At 39.0% G+C, this 6,725-nt stretch overlaps 1 protein-coding gene across 1 annotated transcript in view; it reads left to right on the plus strand.

Annotated features, from left to right (window-relative positions):
* The first annotated feature begins 622 nt into the window (after positions 1-622).
* The window catches only part of LOC107090504 (plexin-B2-like), a 223,629-nt gene continuing 217,526 nt past the window's right edge, over positions 623-6,725 (plus strand). Inside the window, exon 1 of the mRNA XM_015383917.1 lies at positions 623-971. The gene's annotated coding sequence lies outside the window, so the exon portion shown is untranslated. The remainder of the gene's footprint in view (positions 972-6,725) is intronic.

The raw sequence follows: 6,725 nt of genomic DNA on the forward strand, positions 1-6,725 counted from the left end.
ATGTAAACATAGTTTGATGGGGCCCCCGGGAACTTGGAACCCTAGGCAACTGCCTAGTATTGCCTAATGGTAAATCCGTCCTGCACTGGAAAAATGATCTAGAAATAAGTTAATATTTCTCAAATTAAGGGTATTCACCCTTAATTTGAGTCGGTAAATGAGATGATTTGCCAATGGGATGAGTATTTTTACTCTTAAAATAAGATATTTAGATAAAATGCACTTGAAATAGACCTTGGAACAGTGTTTTCTTATTTTAAATGTAAATTGTCTTGTTCCATTGGCAAAATGTCTCTTTTACCTTTTCAGTTCAAGAACAAAAGCACTAATTTTAAGAAAAAATGACTTTTCTAGATTTAGATTTTTCCAGTGTGGTATCAGTGTCTGCTTACTGGATAATTGCTCAGGAACTCAGGAAAAAGTTTGGCCAAAAATGATAAGGAATTTAATTAAAAAATATGAAGGCAATAAATGATTTTTTTTTAGTCTTCAATTTTAAGATAACTAAGAAAATTTTTTGATGAGTTTTGCTTAATGTTTTATTTTGAAAGTGTGAGGTGTGAACTTCCGCTAAATCCTGCTGACGTGACGCAGCTCTTCCAGCAGGGAGTAGGGTGAGAGGAGGAGGAGGAGAAAAAGCTTTTCTCCACTCTTGTTTCGGAGCCCCTGGAAGGAAGGAGAAGCAGCTGGATGTGGGCTCATCTTCTCCCGGCTCTCTCCTCGGTCTCTCCCGTCGCTGCGGACTCGGACATGCAGCTTTAACCGAGGAAAGGAAAACAATAAACCGACCGTGTTTGTTTCTGCCGTGGGAATGTCGACCAACTGAAAGTTCAGGGACACTTTGAGGCTCCAGTTCGGTCCGGTTCGGGTTCCTCACAGCAGGATGTGAATCTGGGAAGTAGTCCAGGAGCCGAGGAGCGACAGGAGGAGTGAAATTAAAGCGTTTTTTAGGGAATATCAGTGATTGAGAGGTAGGTCCTCAGACACTTTCTGTCACTTTTCAACCGCTGCTGTCATCAATGGCAGAAACTTCTCCTTTAAACTCACTTTCTGAAAAGTTTTAAAGCTGTTTTTACAAAGTTTTTTTTTATAATTGAGGCTCTGCTTAAAGAAAATGTGTCTATTATCTAAATAATGACTTAAATGTTTCTTAGAGAAACATTATTTAAACATTTACCCACTTCTTGGATTAAACTTTAATGGATAAAGAAACATAAATCTGATCTATTGACCACAATCCTGATTATTGGAGCAGATAAAAGTGAAATAATTATCTAAAAATGCTGTTTATTCAGCTGCTGGGATGTTTCTTGGATCAGGAAAATGTTAATAAAAGGCTCAAACTCTTTACTTGTGTTCAAACTTGTGAAATAATCTTTAATAGACTCCAAGTTGAGAACATCTGCAGGGTTTTCTGACCCAGTGTGTATCTGAAGGGTTTGTTCTCACATTCAGCTCATTTATTTCACATTTTGACAGAGCTTTGGCTTGGAGAGGCAGGAAGTACTTTGGATTTTTTCACATGCATAAACATTAACCCCTGCAGAGAAGTCACATAGATTAGACCCAGAGGGAAATGTAACCTCTGCATATCAGAATTAATCAAAGATCATTCCCAATCATCATATTTCCCTCTAATTAATCTCACTTTATATGTATGTTAGGGCTGCTACTATTGATTATTATTCAGTTATTTTATCGGTTATTAATCAGATAGCTAAAGGTTACTTAGAGAAGACTTTTTACAAAATTAAACCAGCTGAAACTAAAAGTTTTCCACATAGGAGAATAGGGATAGAGCATAATGACAGACATAAGTTATTTTTTTTCTCTTAAAGGTAAAATATTTATTTATTTTACAATTTTGGTATAATAACTGTTGCTCTGTCGCCTAAAGGCCTTTTTTTAGAGTCTCTGAACTGCAAAAAAGTAATTTTTTCTTAAAATTGTTTCATTTTTTCTTGAATTGAGGAGGAAAGTGAGACATTTTGCCAATGGAACTAGACAATTTACATTTAAGATAAGAAAAACAATTGCGTTGTCTTATTTCAAGTGCATATTATCTAATTATCTTAATACTAAGAGTGAAAATACTCATCCCATTGGCAAACTATCTCATTTACCTACTCAAAATAAGGATAAATGAACTCTATGTAAGACATTTTTACTTATTTCTAGATCATTTTTCCAGTGTATACTCCAGTTTTACTAAATTAGCTGGTGATTATATCAATAATTGATTAATCTAAATAATTGTTTCTGCCCTAATAAATACATATACACATTACAACACATTTGGCAGATGGAAACGGTAGATGTTAAAGATACCTTTGTCAGTCTTGAACATTTCAGTTGGTGTTCTGGATGATAATGATAATAATAATGGAACTATAATGGAGAAATCGAACCTCTGCATATCAGAATTAGGAAGATTAACTTCTCTTCATGGACTCAATCAGTGACAAACGTTTTTGCATAAATCTTTTAGCTTCTGTACAGCTGAGCTGCAGGTTTTAAGAGCCAACATGCCTTCATAACTCTTTTTAATTGTCTCTTATAATCTGGCTTTAGCAGTAATTTAGTAAAATGTCAGTTAATCCAGTCTAACCAGAACTCGCCGTGGTGGAAACCGTATGATTCAAAGGGGGACAGATCCAAACTTGTCTTTGATCCAGGATTTAAAGGACTCATGCGGGATGTTTGTAAGTTGGAGTGGATCAATTAGAGGCGTTGCTGGTTTGATCTGCAGGTTCCTGGCATCGCATGTTTAAGCTTGTTGAGGTAAAACTCTTGACCTTAATGATAAACCGTCTGAATCTGTCGACTGTTCTCTAGTAAATGAGTTTGTCTTTTTTTTTTAGGATTCAGTAACTCTTCCTGAAGGACATTACTTGTATATTTTTAATTAAATATCTCTTTCTAATTGGACTGCTCAGATATTGGGGCTATGCTACTTTATTATTAACTTTGTTTCTTAGCAGAATGACTGTAATTTGGAGGCGTTTTCCAAGCAGTAATGAGGATAATCATTGAAATCTTCCCATAAACTTGAAATATAAATATAAAAACCAACAAATTGAGCTACTTCACCTGCTCTACTTATTAAGATCTTAAAGACTTTTCCACCCACCCTTTGCCGACATCCATTTTTCCCTTTGCTGGGTCAATTAGGGGGCGGTGTCTGCCCTGGAGAGGTCACCATTTAATTAATAATCTAATTAACCTAACAGTCGTGGTTTCGGCCTGTTAGGGAGGACATGCACAGAGAAGTGCACCACCCACAACCTGCACAGGGGATTCATCTGCATAACTTCCTGATAAAAGAAAAATACTTTGTAGAAGACTCCTATTCAGTTTGATATTAGCATCTGCTGTGCTTGTTTATTTCCAATAAGAGTATTTACCCTTATGCTGATGATGTGAAGGTTTTCTGATTTTACTGAAATGATTCAGCAATTTCCAAGATAAAGTAATAGTCTTTTTAACCTGTTGCAATTTAATTTTATAACAAATATCCCTACTTTCAAAGAGTATGAAAGCATAACTATCACTGATTAGGCTATAAAACACCCGCCATTGTTTGGGACCGTTTATTTACAAAGGAAACCTGGTTAAAGATGAAATAAAATGGATCCTGGCAGCTCTGTTGGTTTCACTGTATTTTCTGTCTGACTGCCTGAAACCTGTTTGGGAGGAATGCTGCTGGTTGAGTAATGCAGCTCCTGTCAGAAAAACATTTTGTTCACGCTAATCTATGCCTCTGAGATCAGTTTGACTCCACTCAGCAGCTTGGTTGACTCATTTCGTGGTGATCGTGAGCTCATCTTTCTGTTCTTGTTGACTTTGGTTTTTATTTTTAAAAAAACAGCATATGTCCGCGTGCCGTCAGCAGGGGGTCGTGCCCTTCCCTGCTTTCTACTAAGCAAAGGGTCACGCTGTTTGATTCATCTTGCTGTCTAACAACCTTCAGTTCACCTCCTGCTGCCTGTAGACCCAAAACATCAGAACATTTTGCTAGAAAATCCTGTATTTTATAAATTTGAGCATCTTTTAAACCTTTTTGGAGGCTGCATAGATGCCTCCTGGTTATTTTGGAGTCTGTTCTGTTTGTCCAGCTGCTAATGAGGGCTTCACAGCTTGCTGTTGTTTGGGAGGCTGGGAGTGAAGAGCTGGGATTTAGGGAGCCAGTGTCCCTGATTGCTGATCTCTGCTCCTCCTCTGTCAGAAGTGAAACACCTGTGGCGCCGAGCATTCTGGGGGTTTGTTTGCAGGTGAATTTCAGAGGTAAATTGATGCGTTTGGTTTTCAGAGCTGTGTAATAACTGTGATTTTAATTGCACGGCTTGTTGTGTGGATGAGGTCCAGCGATGAGGCGGCGCGGTTCTTCCTGTCTGGGCCCGAGTTTCCACCGCGTTGAAGCTCCAATTAAGCCTCTCTGATGAAATGTGCTGCTTTGTGAAGCAGAGGCCCTACCGAGGAAATTTCTAAATCAAACCCTTAATGACGGCCCAGTTTGCATCAAAGATAATTCCCAATCATCATATTTCCGTCTCATTAGTCTCACTATTGTAACTTCTTAAAAGATATATATGAGGGCTGCAACTAACGATTACTTTGCAAATCTGTCGATTTATTTTTTTCAATTAAGTATCAGAGAGTCAAACGTTCCTTCCTACAAAATTAAACCAGCTGAAACTAAAAGTTTTCCACATAATAAGGAGTTATGGATAGACTATATTGACAGACAGAAAAGCTATTTTTTTCTCTTAAAGTTAAAATATTTATTTATTTACTTACAATTTTGGTATAATTACTGTGACACACATTTGACAAACGGAAACAGTAGATGTTAAAAATACTTTTGTCAGTGTTGAGCATTTCAGTTGCAGTTCTTTAAAAGTGTAAGTTCTAGCAACCAGATTTTTAGTTTTTCAGCTGCTAATTAATGAAGAAATAACACTTCTTTCTTCATGCTTACATGGAAAGATGAGAATAATCAGAATTTTAGAGTCTGGTGTGTAAACTGTGTGTCAATTTCCTCAAGGTTGGTTCTATAATAAATGGCATCGTGTTGCGTCTGCGTCTTGGGAGCTCGTCTCTGTGCGAAGAGGTGAGAAGAACAAGGTTACATGCTGACCTCCAAGTAAGGAAGTGAGGAATTAATGCATCGTTCTGGCTCTTCCTATGTGGCGTGGTTTTAGTGAAGGGGAGAAATAACAGCGGCCCTGAGCGAACAGAAAGTCCTGAGCCGTTCAGGAACCCCCCGCCGCCTCTGCTGCCAGCTCCAGACGCAGAGCTGAATGAATTAATTACTCTGTCACTCAATCATTTAGAGAGTTATTAATGGCCATAAATTCCTATATGAACTCAGAAATGAACACATCAGACCTAATCCAGACGTCTAACCATGACGGTTTAATCCTTTTGGATCATTTCCCCACCTTGTTCCTCAGAACTACGTAACCCTCCAGGCCTCAGGTCATTTTCTACAGCTGGTACAAAGTATTTTCTCTCCTCTTATAATTCTGGAGACAAACCACAGGCTTGTTAAGAATATTGTACTGTTAGAAGCCCCATTGCGACAAATCCTGAAATAATCTGTCAATTTTAATGTCATTTATTTCCCCCACTGTCAGGAAAGAGAGTTTTGCTCCCATGCGGCGCGTGTTTATGCTGGAGACGGCCGCTGATGGAGCCCAAATGGAAAAGGGGCAAAAGAGACGAGAGGCATTTCATGCGACGCAGAGATTATTCCCTATTGTTTCCTCAGTCTGTTTGCTACATTATGATTCTCAGGGAGCGAGAGTAAGAAAAAAAAAATCTCATCAACACACACCGCATTGTCTCGTCGACGGAACAATTTGCACATCAGTTTTGTCAGCATCACGCTTTTGCTAAACTCCCCAGAGTGCAATGTCTGCAGTCTTCCAACCGTGAGGCGTCATTTTATTTCACCCCAGATGGCCTTTAAACTTCATCATCCTGACTGCTGATACGTATGCACCTTCTCTGTAGCTACCTGCCACGCACTCAGCAGCTCATGATGATGGATACTCCTCCGCCGAGCGTAGAGCGGGGAGCGTGGAAGGCCATTTAGCAACCTGGGTACTGTCTCCGTCTCTCCCTGTTAATTCAGGATCCCGTCAGTCAGAGCGCTCGGCAGATGTGAGGCGTTGCGCTCCAGAAAGACAGAGTAATCATTAACTGGATAAAAGGCTTTGCTTGGTAAAGAAAGGGAAACATGAAAGGAGATGCAAAGACAAAAAGGAGTGGAGGAGGAGAGCTACAATAGCCCTCAGTCTAATGATTCCAGCCAAGTTCTATTTTCATTTGATTTCACACAATGCCTTTAATTACTGGCTGCTCTTGTCGTGCCGGTCTATTGTGTGGGCTAGTAGCAGAGGATCAGAGGTTCCCTGAGGAAAGGGATGGATACATGGATGGGTTTATGTTCTGGACATGAGGACGGTTCAAAAAGCTCAACTAGTTGCATGAATTGAAATGTTCAGCTTTAAAACATCCCTTTGAGTTTCGATGCTGTGCAGGAAAGTGGGAGAGACCATTGGAGAGCAAAGGTTAGATCGTTTGTTTCCCCTCATCTAAAGCATCCAGCAGCTTTAAAGGAAAAGTCCGGTCAGCAAGGAAAGATCAATGGATCATTATTTATACCTTAAACAAATACGTTTGCTGTAATTTAATGAATTTAGCGTTAATCAGTTAAAAAA

The sequence above is a fragment of the Cyprinodon variegatus genome, unplaced genomic scaffold, assembly GCF_000732505.1.
Source record: "Cyprinodon variegatus isolate N-32 unplaced genomic scaffold, C_variegatus-1.0 Scaffold298, whole genome shotgun sequence".
Taxonomy (NCBI): Eukaryota; Metazoa; Chordata; class Actinopteri; order Cyprinodontiformes; family Cyprinodontidae; genus Cyprinodon; species Cyprinodon variegatus.